Source organism: Ranitomeya variabilis, chromosome 5, assembly GCF_051348905.1.
Source record: "Ranitomeya variabilis isolate aRanVar5 chromosome 5, aRanVar5.hap1, whole genome shotgun sequence".
Classification (NCBI taxonomy): Eukaryota; Metazoa; Chordata; class Amphibia; order Anura; family Dendrobatidae; genus Ranitomeya; species Ranitomeya variabilis.
The window spans coordinates 365,276,633-365,293,569 of record NC_135236.1 but is presented as its reverse complement, the minus strand read 5'-3'; positions in this window follow the sequence as shown (position 1 = coordinate 365,293,569).

The window sequence follows — 16,937 nt, the reverse complement described above, 5'->3', positions numbered from 1 at the left end:
AGGTCCGACTTTAGGAGATTTGGGATCCAGCTCAGGGACTTGAGAATATCCAGAGTTCTTGATAAATCCTGGTGCAGCTGAGACGTTGAAGGAGCCATAATAAGAAGATCGTCTAGGTAAGGGACCAGGCAGATTCCCTGATGACGGAGGAAGATGACTGTTTCTCTCATGATTTTTGAGAATACTCTCGGGGCCGAGGATACTCTGAAGGGAAGGACGTTGAATTGGTAGTGAGTGATCTTGCGGTTGTGGGAGATTGCGAACCTGAGGAACTTCCTGTGATCCGGATGGATTGGAACTTGATAATAGGCATCCCTCAGGTCTATCGTTGCCATCACCCAGTCTTGTCCAATTAGCGGGATTGCGGTCTTGACTGACTCCATCTTGAACCTCCGATACTTGATGACCTGGTTCAAGGGTTTTAGATTTATGATCAGCCTGCATTTCCCGGAGGGTTTCCTTATGAGGAAAAGGAGAGAGTAATGACCTTTGCCAAAGTCCTGCTGGGGTACATGGGAGATCACTTTCTCTTGCAGAAGTTCCTGGATTTGAAGGAGAAAGGAGTCGAGGAGGTCTGGGGGTTGTTCCGGGGTAATTCTCAGGCAATGGGGGTGCTCTCGAATTCCAATTTTAGTCCGAATTGTAACGTGTGAAGGATCCACTGGTTCGTGGATATGGACCGCCACTGGGTGAGAAACCGTGAGAGCCGGCCCCTGACCGAAGAGTCACTGTTTGTTCTGAGTCTGTTGAGGCAAGAGGATGTTCCTGTCTCTACCCCCTTTTGGGTAGCTCCAACGACCCGTTTCCCTTTTCCCCTGAAATCCTTCTGGGAGGACTGGTCCCGGGGGGGATGAAAAAACCTCTTTCTTGTAACTTTTTGTTCAGGAAGCAATTTCTTCCTATCAGAAGCCTTATCCAGGATATCATCCAATATTGGACCGAACACATGGTGACCCTGAAAGGGGATGGCGCAGAATTTTGTCTTAGAGGTAATATCGCCTCCCCAAGATTTCAGCCAAAGAGCTCTCCTGGCTGAATTTGAGAGAACTAGGGACTGTGCGGACACACGAACGGACTCTCCTGAAGCATCTGCTAAGAATCCCGAAGCCTTTTGTTGAAGGGGAAGGGAGTCCAGGATTTCCTCTCTGGAAGTACCCTGGGAGAGATGTTCCCCTAATTTGCGAAGCCAGAGAACCAGGGCCCTGGCGACGCAAGTAGAAGCAATATTTGCCTTAAGAAGATTCGTAAAGGACTCCCAGGATTTCTTTAGGTGACTCTCAATCTTTCGATCCATTAGATCTTTTAATTGAGAAGAGTCCCCAAATGGGAGGGATGTTTTTTTGGTGACTTTGGAGACCTGAACATCCACTTTGGGAACCTCCCAAATAGAATTATCACCCTCCAAGGGAAACCGGTTTTTAAAATCTAAAGGGACACTAAGGCCCTTCTCTGGGGAAGCCCACTCTTGGAACATGAGATTTTGAACATTCTCGTGTATAGGGAACCCTTTTTTAGGCTTGGGCCTCAGACCCCCAAACATTACATCCTGTACGGAATGTTTTTCCTCTACTTCCTCAACCTCCATGGTGCTCCTTACTATGGACACTAGCTCATCTATATCTTCCGAGGAAAAATAATATTTTTTCCCATCCGCTTTAGGGGTGGATGTGGAGCCCTCATTCTCCCAATCATCTCCTGACTCAGAAGAATGGACCTCATTCCGAGTCAGTATCAGTATTAACTGGGGCCATCTTCCTCTTTTTAGGGGGGGGGGGAGGATGCGATACTTGAGGTTGGGAGAAGGCCGCCATGGAGGATTGTACCTCCTGTTTAATCAGGCTTTTTATGCTGTCCAGGAGGGAGGGCTGTTCAGCACGTATTATGTCATCCGTACAGGGTTGACATAGGGTCTTCTTATAGGCAGAGTGTAGCCGGGAGCCACAAACACCACACTTGCGGCTAGGTTTATTCTTTGGGGCAGAGACCTTTTCTCCATAAAAGAGAGAGAGGTATACTAAGTAACCCTTCAAACATGTCAGAACAGTAAAGGGACCAGCCCAGCTACTCACGGCAGGAGGGTGAACGCTAGGATCTGCAGATGAAGCAGAGGTTTTGTCGCCGTCCATGGTCAGCTGTATACAGTCACAGAGAGACAGGGGGACAGCGCTTACCTGGAGGCCCAGACCAGGATATATAGGTACCGAGGTTCCCAGCGATATTGTGTGCTCCTCCCCCTTCGGTCTATAGGGAGGCTTGAACGACCCTATCCGGTCAGCGATTCTCCCCGGTGGCCACCGACCTCGTGGAACGCCAGGCACAGCGTGCGTTCCAGCGTGCATTCCAGTGCAGAGCCCCAAGCCACGAACCGGAAGTACAATGATGTCACATACGGCCGCACGAACCCGGAACTCCACACAGACGCTGGAGAGGGAAAATGCCGGGGAGCTCAGCGAGGACCCCGGCAGCACATCACCGCCCCGCTTTGCCCCTGACAGAGCGTGGGAGGGGCGGGAAGGAGGGCCCGAGTACACCGCAAGGGTGAAGACGGAGCGCAGCACATAGAGGAGGAGAGGATCACCGCCCGACCTCGGCTGCCCGGTGGTAAGCAAATCCAGGTGCTCCGTTCACCGGCCACGACAGCACCTGAAGGACCTCTTCATGCCCCACTGGGGGACAGGAAAAACACTGGAGATAGCAGGAAGGGGAGGGTTATTTAACCTCTTTGTGTTCCTGTCCCCCATTAGGGCGGGGAGACATCCTCCAAGATGACTGTCATGGAAGGTGACTAGAGAAACACCGTGTCTGCGAATTGAGATACTAATTTGGCTCTTATCCTAAGTCATATTGCAAGACTCGTTAAAGGGTTGATTGTGACTTGTAGGATCGCTACTTCCAATAGGTGGCGCTATAGAGTTCAAGTCCTCTTTTTCTCTGAAAAGGCAATTTGCATATTAATTTTCTCATTTTGACTCTCATAGTTGTGGTCTACCTATGATGTCAATTACAGGCCTCTCTCATCTTTTTAAGTGGGAGAACTTGCACAATTGGTTGCTGTCTAAATACTTTTTTTCCCCACTGTACATTGTGAACACCACTACTGTCTTGTTAGTGAGCTGACTGTCCCTCTCCCTTCTTTCCATGCATTAGATATCCTTACAATGTTACATGCACTACTCTATTGCCAATGTTGTGGATATTGTCATCCTTTATGTTTTTTGGTTTACTAAATACTTTTTATTATTGAATAAAAATATTTAGCACACCAAATCCAATAAATGAACATATACAAAGTACATTATTCCTTCAACAAAATTGCCATTAGAAGTATTTATTATATGGGATCAATAACATGAACACTTTAACATAGCATAAAATATTTACTTACTTTCTATGACTTATTCAAACCACTCAACGCTGGGAAAAACATCAATAAAGAAATACCCTGACAGCAAGCTTGAGTAAGAAAGTAAAGAAATATAAAATTTAAAGGGAATCTGTCAGCTGAATCACGCTGCCCAAACCACAGATGGCATGATTCAGAGACTGGCTACACAATATATAATGTATATTTTCTCTGGAGAACTACTACATTTTAGAGAAAACATTGACTGTCTGGAGTTTGCCTGGTCTCATATTCAGCTATGGTCCCTGGCTTTTCCCAGTTTCGTGAAAAGTGATGGATAGGTCTCTCTCATAGCGAGAGTTCTGTCAGTCACCTGGAACAGAGCTGTGAAAAGATGGACGGGGATGAATCAGCTGACAGGCTCCTTTTAGAAGAAAAATAGAGAAACAAGCAAAAACATCTATACATGAATCTGTAATCACTTATCACCTCTTCAATGTTACCAAAAATATTGTGTTTTCTTTTTGCTATTTTTCATACAAATTTAATCTAGGTTTGAAGGTCAAATCAGAAGAGCAACCTAAACATATAAGACCAGGTTCACATTGCATTTGGGACATACTTTACTTTAATGGCTCTGTCTGAAGGACTCACTGAAAAATATTTGTAAGCAGTGTACACATTCTTGAGGCAGACACAAAAAAGCTGTTGCTTCTGCCTCAAAAGACGGACATTGCCGAAACGGAGGTCACACAGAGCGCCTGCATCTTTCTTAGGATTGCAAATGGGCCCATTGGAGACTCCATCTAAATCCAGTTTTTCAGGGCCTTAAATGCCCCAACAGAAGCCCCAACAGAGCCATTAATAGATTACTCTGTAATGACTCTATATAATATATGAGTTTCACTTTTTGTATTGAAGAACTGAAATAAATTAACTTTTTGATGATATTCTAATTTTGTGAGAAGCGTATGTGTACTATCCTGTATATTTACAGTCCTGCTCATTGTTAATTGGCAACCTTGAAGTTTAAGTTCATAATGTGAAATATCTCATGAAATTAATGAATCTATTGAAACATTTTTTTCTGTATAGAGCACTCGTGTTGAATACAAAAGAGCAAATGATAAACAATAATTTAAAACAAAAAACAATGGGAGGTAAAAATAGAAAAACCTAAACCTTGCTGTGACATTGGTATTGGCACCCTTTACATTAAATGAGTATGGAAACACATTTTGACTCTTCTGTGGTAAATCACAAATGAGAATCACCTTTGATTGCCGGTGCCCATGTGACATGAATTAGCCAATAAATGATGACTTCAGTGTTTTAAAAAGCCACATGGTAGGCTCTGTTCCTTTGTCACAATGGTGAAGACAAAGGAGGTGTCTGAGGACATCAGAACTGCTATTATTAGCAAACACAACACTTCCAAAGGGTATAAGGCCATCTTTAAAACCCTTGTTATCCCAGTTTCAATAGTGCTAAATGTTAAGAAGATTGACAAGCATATTAACCATCAAGAACCTCCCTGGATGTGGGGGAAAGACGAAAATTGACAAGAGATGTCTTCGAAGGTTGGTATGAATGGTGGAAAAAACACCATGTCAAAGATCCGAAGGCCAACCTGGAACAGTCTGGAGTTATGGTCTTAATAAGTACCATATGCCGGACACTAAACCAACCAGAGCTTTTTGGGCAAAGGCCATGGAAGAAACCATTACTGAAAAAAGACATAAAAAGGAACGACTGATTCTTGTCAAAGAGTACCCTGACAAACCACAATTCTTCTGGGAAAATGTTCTGTGGACAGAAAAAACAAAAATAGAGGTTTTTAATGCGGTTCAGGTCTGGAGATTGGGCTGTCCATGGCAGGGATTTGATGTAGTGGTCTCTTAATTTTTGCCAGAGCTGTATGTGCACTATTCTGTATATCTAATATATAAAGCTGAGTGTGAATGAGTGTGTGTGTGTGTGTGTGTGTGTGTGTCTGTGTGTGTATGTGTGTCTGTGTGTGTATGTCCGGGATTGGCATCTGCACCGTCGCAGCTACAGCCACAAAATTTTGCACAGTCACACGTCTGGACCCCGAGAGAGTCATAGGCTATGTTGTGAGGCGAAATTTTAACCCCGCGCTTTCCAATTCACCAAATAATTTTGCCCCTATCTACATAATGGGGAAAAAGTGAAAAGAAAAGTGTTGGAGGCAAATTGACAGCTGCCTGTCAGGACTATGAACATTTTTATTACCTTTTGTGCATTACTGCCCTTTTCCAAGATGGCGTCTTTGGTCTCATGTGCACTGTGTCTTCCTGCTATAAAACTCCACCCCAGCCTTCAGTCTGTGCTAGAGTATTCTGCCTTGCATCCAGCTCCTGACTCTGGTGACTCCCTGGCTATATACCTGCTCCTGTGAACCTGTGTGGTTATCCTGCTACTCTGCTTTGAGTTCCTGCTGCATACACCAGTTTCCAGTAATCCTCCTTCATCTGCTGCTCGTGTTTACTTCCATCTGCATTTGCTGGACATGTAAGCTGTTGCTGGTCAGCTTAAACCTGAGATTATCACCCAGGCCTTCCTGGTTGAGATAAGACATTGCTTGAACTGCCTAATATACATATCTATCTGTGGACTAAAACAAGGACTTATTCGTGTCAAGTATCCTCAAGAATAACTGTGCTTTATAGACTTTCTGTGTGATTGCATTTTCCTCTGAAGTCCCCTATAGACTGCTAAGCTGCGTTTAATATTTACACCAAGTGTTGTGGACTTGAGTTTCTCTCTGCACCTGTTTTAATCACCGTGTGATAATATAGACTTTACCACTTATAAAACTGTGTCCTGTAGTTGTCTTGTTCCATGCAAAGAGTCTCCTGAGTTATCCCCTATAATTATTACAGGATACTCTAGCCAGAAAAGAGGAGACTGCTGGAACAATGACTGCAGAAAGCAGATTAGAGCAGGTGTTTTCCATAATTAGATCACAGCAGAAAGATGTGGAAGGTCTGCAAAAGAAGTTTGGAAGCATTGAACACAATCAACAAGTGTTTGGACAAACCATGTAGGACTTAAGCACCCACATGGCAGCCCAGGAAAACAAACTTGCTGGCATAGAGTCCCAGTATGGACAGGCTTTTCAGGACATAAGCACGCAAATAGCTGCACAAGCGACTTTACACTCTGGGCAACCGCCACCAGCTAGCCCACCTAAGTTGCCCCCATTCAGATTTAATGGTGATCGTGACAAATTTCGTGGCTTTGTGAATCAATGTATGCTATATTTTGATGTACATGCTGACCGTTTTTCTACTGATAGATTAGATCCAAAGTATTGTGTGTAATAATGTTGCTGACCTCACGAGCGCTCGCCTGGGCGAATCCGATGATTGAGTCTCGTGACGCACGGTTAAATAACTTGGATGATTTCTTGGCTGCTATGGCATTGATGTTTGATGATCCTAATCGCCGTGCAACCGCTGAATCTGCTTTACTGTCTTTACGCATAAATCACTTTTTTTTGGTTATTATACTAAATAGTAAATTCCAAAACCGGTGGTGCTTTACTTGATAAAATATTATTTATTAAACATGATTAAAATTAGAAACACATAGAAACAACATGTACAAAAAAGTGCAGTATCCAATTAAAAGAGGGACATAATAGCCATTGGAAAACCACCAGTTTCCTATAACACTAAGGAATAACTGTGCACAATGATTGCAAAAAAGAAGCTAAGTTCTACATAAGATGACCTCTAACTCTCATACTGAAACACAGTAGAAACAATTTACAGAGTCTGTGCTGATAAAAATATTAAGCTGATGTCTAACTCTTAGACTATCAGGTATGACAGCAATGACAACGTGTTGAGAAGTATGAGAATGAGTTGTTGGTAGTGTTGAGCGATACCGTCGGAAAGTATCGGCCGATACCGGCAAAGTATCGGATCTAATCCGATACCGATACCCGATACCAATACAAGTCAATGGGACTCAAGTATCGGACGGTATCTCTGATGGTTCCCAGGGTCTGAAGGAGAGGAAACTCTCCTTCAGGCCCTGGGAACCATATTAATGTGTAAAATAAAGAATTAAAATAAAAAATATTGCTATACTCACCTCTCCGACGCAGCCTGGACCTCACCGAGGGAACCGGCAGCGTTCTTTGCTTAAAATGCGTGCTTTTCCTTCCTTCCGTGACGTCACGGCTTCTGATTGGTCGCGTGCCGCCCATGTGGCTGCGACGCGACCAATCACAGCAAGCCGTGACGTAATTTTCAGGTCCTTCTAGGCATTCAGTATTTTAAAATTACGTTCCGGCTTTGTGATTGGTCGCGTCGCGGTCACATGGGCGACGCGACCAATCACAAGCCGTGACGTCACGGGAGGCAGGAGACGCGCGCATTTTAAAATGCGCGCGTGTCCAGCCTCCCGTGACGTCACGGCTTGTGATTGGTCGCGTCGCCCATGTGGCCGCGACGCAACCAATCACAACAAGCCGTGACGTAATTTCAGGTCCTTCAGGATTTTAAAATTACGTTCTGGCTTGTGATTGGTCGCGTCGCGGTCACATGGGCGACGCGACCAATCACAAGCCGTGACGTCACGGGAGGCTGGACACGCGCGCATTTTAAGCAAAGAACGCTGCCGGTTCCCTCGGTGAGGTCCAGGCTGCGTCGGAGAGGTGAGTATAGCAATATTTTTTATTTAAATTCTTTATTTTACACAGTAATATGGATCCCAGGGCCTGAAGGAGAGTTTCCTCTCCTTCAGACCCTGGGAACCATCAGGGATACCGTCCGATACTTGAGTCCCATTGACTTGTATTGGTATCGGGTATCGGTATCGGATTAGATCCGATACTTTGCCGGTATCGGCCGATACTTTCCGATACCGATACTTTCAAGTATCGGACGGTATCGCTCAACACTACCAACAACTCATTCTCATACTTCTCAACACGTTGTCATTGCTGTCATACCTGATAGTCTAAGAGTTAGACATCAGCTTAATATTTTTATCAGCACAGACTCTGTAAATTGTTTCTACTGTGTTTCAGTATGAGAGTTAGAGGTCATCTTATGTAGAACTTAGCTTCTTTTTTGCAATCATTGTGCACAGTTATACCTTAGTGTTATAGGAAACTGGTGGTTTTCCAATGGCTATTATGTCCCTCTTTTAATTGGATACTGCACTTTTTTGTACATGTTGTTTCTATGTGTTTCTAATTTTAATCATGTTTAATAAATAATATTTTATCAAGTAAAGCACCACCGGTTTTGGAATTTACTATTTAGTATAATAACCAAAAAAAAGTGATTTATGCATAAAATATTTAGTGGTACTTGTTTTCCCGGACAAAGGGGTATTGCATTAAGGGCAATTTTTTGTGAGTTGTTTTATTGTCTTTACGCCAGGCTAAACGTTCTGCTATTGAGTATGCCACTGAATTCGGGAGATTAGCGGTAGATACCAATTGGGACAGTTATGCACAATTGCCTATTTTTAAGAGGGGTCTGTCTAGTATTGTAAAAGATGAACTAGCTCGCTCTGAGTCACCACAAGAGCTAGAGACATTTATACAGCATTGTGTGCGCAGACATTTGTCTTACTGAGCGTAGGCAGGAGAAGTTTGCTGCATATAACCGTATTTCTAACTTTTCCCTTCCTTCCAAAGAGCCTGCAGGTAAAACCTCTCGGGAGGTGGAGGAGGTGCCCATGCAAATTGATTCCGTTCAGAGGCGCGAGATTAATGAGCGCCGGGAGCATCGCCTTCGTGAAAGTCTATGTTTCTACTGCGGTCAGTCTGACCACTTTTTAATCAACTGTCCCAAGTGTCCCAAGCAGCCTAACAAGGTGCTAGCCGCGGTAGGAAAATATGACAACTGTGATGATGAATCTGACATCTCTGAATGTAGCCTGCCTTTAAACGCTGTATTCCATTCACTTTCTATGACTTCACCCCCCAAGGAGCTGAAGGAGAAGAACTCTCACTGTTCTCTCCCTATTAAGATCCTGTGTTCAGGACAGTGGATTTCCAGTGCAGCTATGATTGACTCTGGTGCAGGTGTCAATTTCATGGATATCGCATTTGCCAAGGAACATGGTATTGAAATTCAGCAAAGAGCCTCTCCAATTACCATGGAAACAGTGGATGGGTCACCTTTAATCTCTGGGCCTGTGGATCAGGAGACCGTACCCTTTGAAATTTTGTTGGAGCCTAATCATCAGGAGCAACTTTCTTTCTTGCTAATTTCTTCTCATTTTCCTGTGATTTTAGGCATTCCTTGGTTGCGTTCTCAGAACCCAATTATCAACTGGGAGACCAAGGAGATTATCTTTCCAACAAGGAGCAACTCAGCGTTAACAGAAGCTGTCCCTGAGTCCACGGCTACGGAACCACAAGTACAGGTATTTACTTTACCTTCAGCATATAAAGAGTTCTCTGACATCTGTGACAAGAAGAATGCAGATCAGCTTCCTCCACACAGGCATTATGACTGTCCCATTGAGCTGCTTCCTGGGGCAGCTATTCCTTTTGGTAACGTATACCCTTTGGCGGCACCTGAGCTTCAAGCCTTAAAGGAGTATATTGATGAAAATCTGGCCAAAGGCTTCATACGTCCTTCTTCCTCACCAGCAAGGGCACCTATATTTTTTGTAAAAAAGAAGGATGGGACCCTGAGACCCTGTGTTGACTATCGGGAACTTAATAAGGTAACTATACGAAACCATTACTCTTTGCCTCTGATTCCCGAATTACTGGAAAGAGTCCGCCATGCTAAGGTGTTCTCTAAACTGGATCTTCGTGGGGCTTATAATTTGGTGCGTATTCGTCCAGGGGATGAGTGGAAGACAGCATTCAGATGCCGGTATGGACACTTTGAATATCTTGAGATGCTCTTCGGGCTTTGTAACGCCCCTGCAACGTTTCAACACCAGAGATTTGTTGGACCAGTTTGTGGTGATCTATTTGGACGATATACTAGTCTTTTCTGAATCTCTACAGGAACATGAAGAACATGTCAAAACTGTTTTAAGACGTCTGAAAGAGATCCATCTGTATATTAAGCCGGAGAAATGCGAGTTCCATCGTTCTGAGATACAGTTCTTAGGTTATATCATCTCTCCCCAGGGGCTGAACATGGAATCTGGTAAGATTCAGGCTATCCTTGACTGGCCGGTACCCAAGAACGTTAAGGAGGTCCAACGTTTTATTGGTTTTGCAAATTTCTACAGACGCTTCATTCAAAATGTTTCTGATATTGTCCATCCCATTACTTCCTTGACAAAGAAGGAAAAGCCCTTTAAGTGGTGATCACAGGCTCAAGAAGCTTTTGATCGGCTTAAGATCTGTTTCACCTCAGCACCGCTGTTGATACACCCAGATCCAACACTTTCTTTCATTGTGGAGGTGGACGCTTCTGATAATGCTTTGGGGGCTATTCTCTCCCAAAGAACTGGAGAGAAGGGTCTGCTACATCCTTGTGCTTTCTTTTCACGTAGACTAACCTCAGCAGAGAAGAATTACGATGTGGGAGACAAGGAATTGCTGGCTATTATTACGGCTTTCAAAGAATGGAGGCATCATCTGCAAGGAGCTGCACAACAGATCAAGGTGCTAACTGACCATCGCAATTTAGAGTTCCTTAGATCCGCTAGATGTCTTTCTCCTCGTCAGGCTCGTTGGAACTTATTTTTAAATCAATTTAACTTTGTTATCTCGTACCGTCCTGGCTCTCATAATGGGAAGGCTGATGCTTTATCCGGAATCCATGCTGCGGATTTCGTACCTGCTGCCCCGTCCAAGACCATTCTATCTGATGCCAATTTCATCGGAGTTATCCACGATCAGGACTTGTGGAAGGAGTGCAGGGAGGCTTATGACGGTGATGTATTTCTGGCCAACCCACCCGTGGATATTAATCTTGTCTTTAAGGGTGGCATGTGGTTCAGAGATCGACGTATCTACGTCCCTGAGGTCGTCAGTCTGCAGATCCTCAAGTTGGTACATGACTCCAAGTTGGCTGGTCACAGGGGGGTACAGAAGACACAAGAGTTCCTGAGCCGATTCTTCTGGTGGCCAACTTGCCTGAAGGATACCAAGGACTATGTTCTCTCTTGCGAGGTATGTGCTCGTTACAAGACTCCTCATGTGGCACCTACGGGTCTTCTACAACCATTACGTGTTCTGTCCTGCCCTTGGGGGTCTATATCAATGGACTTTATTGTGGAGCTGCCTACATCGGGGGGCATGAATACAATCATGGTTGTAGTTGATCGACTGACTAAAGCTGCTCATTTTGTTCCATGCACCGGCCTCATCTCAGCTAAAGATACATTGAATTTGGTTATACAGAATGTCTTTCGGTTGCATTGGGTCCCGGATGAGATCATCTCTGACCGTGGAGTACAGTTCACTTCAAGATTCTGGAAGGGGTTTTGCTCTGCACTCAATATTAATGTCTGTCTCTCTTCTGCTTACCATCCCCAGACAAATGATAAGACTGAGCGGACCAACCAGATGCTGGAACAATATCTAAGATGCTATGTCATTTTTATTACCTTTTGTGCATTACTGCCCTTTTCCAAGATGGAGTCTTTGGTCTCATGTGCACTGTGTCTTCCTGCTATAAAACTCCACCCCAGCCTTCAGTCTGTACTAGAGTATTCTGCCTTGCATCCAGCTCCTGACTCTGGTGACTCCCTTGCTATATACCTGCTCCTGTGAACCTGTGTGGTTATCCTGCTACTCTGCTTTGAGTTCCTGCTGCATACACCAGTTTCCAGTAATCCTCCTTCATCTGCTGCTCGTGTTTACTTCCATCTGTATTTGCTGGACATGTAAGCTGTTGCTGCTCTGCTTAAACCTGAGATTATCACCCAGGCCTTTCTGGTTGAGATAAGACATTGCTTGAACTGAATTATATGCATATCTATCTGTGTTTGGACTAAAACAAGGACTTATTCGTGTCAAGTATCCTCAAGAATAACTGTGCTTCATAGACTTTCTGCGTGATTGCATTTTCCTATGAAGTTCCCTATAGACTGCTAAGCTGCATTTAATATTTGAAAAAGAGGGCACTCACCATCCGAAGCCTTTTTCAGTCCTTTACTGTGGCATAAAAAATATTAGTAGCAAGGTCTTACAGAACGAAGGTTTCACGAGACGATGGACCGTTTCGCGCTTGTGCGCTTCTACAGGACCTGTAGAAGCGCACAAGCGCGAAATGAGCTGATAGTGCGGATTTTTTTCTTTGTGTTTCATTGCATTTAATATTTACACCAAGTGTTGTGGACTTGAGTTTCTCTCTGCACCTGTTTCAATCACCGTGTGATAATATAGACTTTACCACTTATAAAACTGTGTCCTGTAGTTGTCTTGTTCCACGCAAAGAGTCTCCTGAGTTATCCCCTATAATTATTACACTCCCAGATGTGAACAAGGGGGACTTAAAGAATGAGAGCGATGGCGCCAAAGAGTATATACCATACAGTTGCTAAGGTGGGGCCCCGACATGGGATACTCACCACACACGGGGATATGAACATACACAAAATGCGCCACACACTACCACGTGCTTGCACACATATACCATCCTCAGCAAACATTTCACCACACATACACCAACCTCGCCACATAAAAGTCGAAACACAAAAGTCGCCACGTGCAAAATTCACCACATGCAAAACTCGCCACATGCAAAACTAGGCTCACGCAAAACTCGCCACACGTGCAAAACTCACCTCATGGAAAACTCGCCACACGTAAAACTTGCACACGCGGAAAAATTGCCACATGCACAAAAGTTGCAACACATGCCAAAGTTGCCTCACACAAAACTTGCACCTACTCAAAACGCACTACACATAAAACTCGCAACGCGCAAAACTTGCCATGCGCAAAACTTGCTGCACACAACTTGCTATACTAACCTGTCACATGCAACTCGACACACAAAAAGCTGCTACACGAATGTCGCCACACAAAACTCATCTCACAAAAGTTGCTACATGCATGACGCCACACGCAACTCAACACACACAACTTGACACATGAAACTCGACCTAAAACACACACAAGTCTGGTATTATCCTTCAAAAATAAAAATCTAATTAATAAGCAGACAAACTACAAGAGCAACAAATGTACCATATAGGAAATACGGCAGCTGTCAGTCACATGACCTATTATGTGTATGTGTGAGCTAATATATACTGCCAGGGGGGAGGGCTTCCTGTTGGCTGGGTTATTTATCAGGCTGCCAATTTAGCTTACAAATACTGAGGTAAAAATACTGAGCAAATAATGTGTGAACGAGGTCTAAGACAGGAGGAGATGACACAGATATATACTATATACAGGAGATGGCACACAGGTACAGTTAGGTCCATATATATTTGGACAGAGACAAATTTTTTTTAATTTTGGTTATAGACGTTACCACAATGAATTTTAAACAAAACATTTCAGATGCAGTTGAAGTTCAGACTTTCAGCTTTCATTTAAGGGTATCGACATTAAAATTGGATGAAGGGTTTAGGAGTTTCAGCTCCTTAACATGTGCCACCCTGTTTTTAAAGGGACCAAAAGTAATTGGACAGTTCAATAATGTTAAATAAAATGTTCATTTTTAGTACTTGGTTGAAAACCCTTGGCTGGCAATGACAGCCTTAAGTCATGACCTCATGGACATCACCAGACGCTGTGTTTCCTCCTTTTTGATGCTCGGCCAGGCCTTCACTGCAGTGGTTTTCAGTTGCTGTTTGTTTGTGGGTTTTTCTATCTGAAGTTTAGTCTTTAACAAGTGAAATGCTGCTCAATTGGGTTGAGATCAGGTGACTGACTTGGCCATTCAGGAATATTTCACTTCTTTGCTTTAATAAACTCCTGGGTTGCTTTGGCTTTATGTTTTGGGTCATTGTCCATCTGTAGTATGAAACGACGACCAGTTTTGCTGCATTTGGCTGGATCTGAGCACACAGTATGTCTCTGAATACCTCAGAATTCATTCGGCTGCTTCTGTCCTGTTTCACATCATCAATAAACACTAGTGACCCAGTGCCACTGGCAGCCATGCATGCCCAAGCCATCACACTGCCTCCGCCGTGGTTTACAGATTATGTGGTATGCTTTGGATCGTGACCTGTACCGCGCCTTCGCCATACTTTTCTCTTTCCGGCATTCTGGTAGAGGTTGATCTTGGTTTCATCTGTCCAAAGAATGTTCTTCCAGAACTGTGCCGGCTTTTTTAGATGTTTTGTAGCAAAGTCCATTCTAGCCTTTTTATTCTTGATGCTTATGAGTGGCTTGCACCGTGCAGTGAACCCTCTGTAGTTACTCTCATGCAGTCTTCTCTTTATGGTAGATTTGGATATTGATACGCCGACCTCCTGGAGAGTGTTGGTCACTTGGTTGGCTGTTGTGAAGGGGTTTCTCTTCACCATGGAGATTATTTTGCGATCATCCACCACTGTTGTCTTCCGTAGGCGCCCAGGTCTTTTTTCATTGATGAGTTCACGAGTGCTTTCTTTCTTTCTCAGGATGTACCAAGCTGTAGATCTTGCCACTCCTAATATTGTAGCAATTTCTCGGATGGGTTTTTTCTGTTTTCGCAGCTTAAGGATGGCTTGTTTCATCTGCATGGAGAGCTCCTTTGACCGCATGTTTACTTCACAGCAAAACCTTCCAAATGCAAACACCACACCTCAAATCAACTCCAGGCCTTTTATCTGCTTAATTGAGAATGATGAAAATGACATAACGAAGGGATTGCCCACACCTGTCCATGAAATAGCCTTGGAGTCAATTGTCCAATTACTTTTGGTCCCTTTAAAAACAGGGTGGCACATGTTAAGGAGCTGAAACTCCTAACCCCTTCATCCAATTTTAATGTGGATACCCTCAAATGAAAGCTGAAAGTCTGAACTTCAACTGCATCTGAATTGTTTTGTTTAACATTCATTGTGGTAATGTCTTTAACCAAAATTAGAAAAAATGTTGTCTCTGTCCAAATATATATGGACCTAACTGTATATACTATATATAGGAGATTACACACAGGTATATACTATACACAGGGGAGATGACACACAGGTATATACTACACACAGGAGATGACATACAGGTACATACTATATACAGGGGAGATGACACACAGGTATATACTATATACAGGAGGAGATGACATACAGGTATATACTATACACAGAAGATGACACACAGGTATATACTATATACAGATGCTAGGTGTTCTCTAAACTGGATCTTAGTGGGGCTTATAATTTGGTGCGTATTCGTCCAGGGGATGAGTGGAAGACAGCATTCAGATGCCGGTATGGACACTTTGAATATCTTGTGATGCCCTTCGGGCTTTGTAACGCCCCTGCAACATTTCAACACCTTGCTAATGACATTTTCAGAGATTTGTTGGGCCAGTTTGTGGTGATCTATTTGGACGATATACTAATCTTTTCTGACTCTCTACAGGAACATGAAGAACATGTCAAAACTGTTTTAAGACGTCTGAAAGAGAACCATCTGTATATTAAGCCGGAGAAATGCGAGTTTCATCGTTCTGAGATACAGTTCTTAGGTTATATCATCTCTCCCCAGGGGCTGAACATGGAATCTGGTAAGATTCAGGCTATCCTTGACTGGCCGGTACCCAAGAACGTTAAGGAGGTCCAACGTTTTATTCGTTTTGCAAATTTCTACAGACGCTTCATTCAAAATTTTTCTGATATTGTCCGTCCCATTACTTCCTTGACAAAGAAGGAAAAGCCCTTTAAGTGGTGATCACAGGCTCAAGAAGTTTTTTATCGGCTTAAGATCTGTTTCACCTCAGCACCGCTGTTGATACACCCAGATCCAACACTTTCTTTCATTGTAGAGGTGGACGCTTCTGATAATGCTTTGGGGGCTATTCTCTCCCAAAGAACTGGAGAGAAGGGTCTGCTACATCCTTATGCTTTCTTTTCCCGTATAGTAACCTCAGCAGAGAAGAATTATGACGTGGGAGACAAGGAATTGCTGGCTATTATTACGGCTTTCAAAGAATGGAGGCATCATCTGCAAGGAGCTGCACAACAGATCATAGTGCTAACTGACCATCGCAATTTAGAGTTCCTTAGATCCGCTAGATGTCTTTCTCCTCGTCAAGCTCGTTGGAACTTATTTTTAAAACAATTTAACTTTGTTATCTCGTACTATCCAGGTTCTCGTAATGGGAAGGCTGATGCTTTATCCGGAATCCATGCTGCGGATTCCGTACCTGGTGCCCCATCCACAACCATTCTATCTGATGCCAATTTCATCGGAGTTATCCACGATCAGGACTTGTGGAAGGAGTGCAGGGAGGCTTATGATGGTGATGTATTTCTGGCCAACCCACCCATGGATATTAATCTTGTCTTTAAGGGTGGCATGTGGTTCAGAGATCGACGTATCTACGTCCCTGAGGTCGTCCGTCTGCAATTCCTCAAGTTGGTACATGACTCCAAGTTGGCTGGTCACAGGGGGGTACAGAAGACACAAGAGTTCCTGAGCCGATTCTTCTGGTGGCCAACTTGCCTGAAGGATACCAAGGAC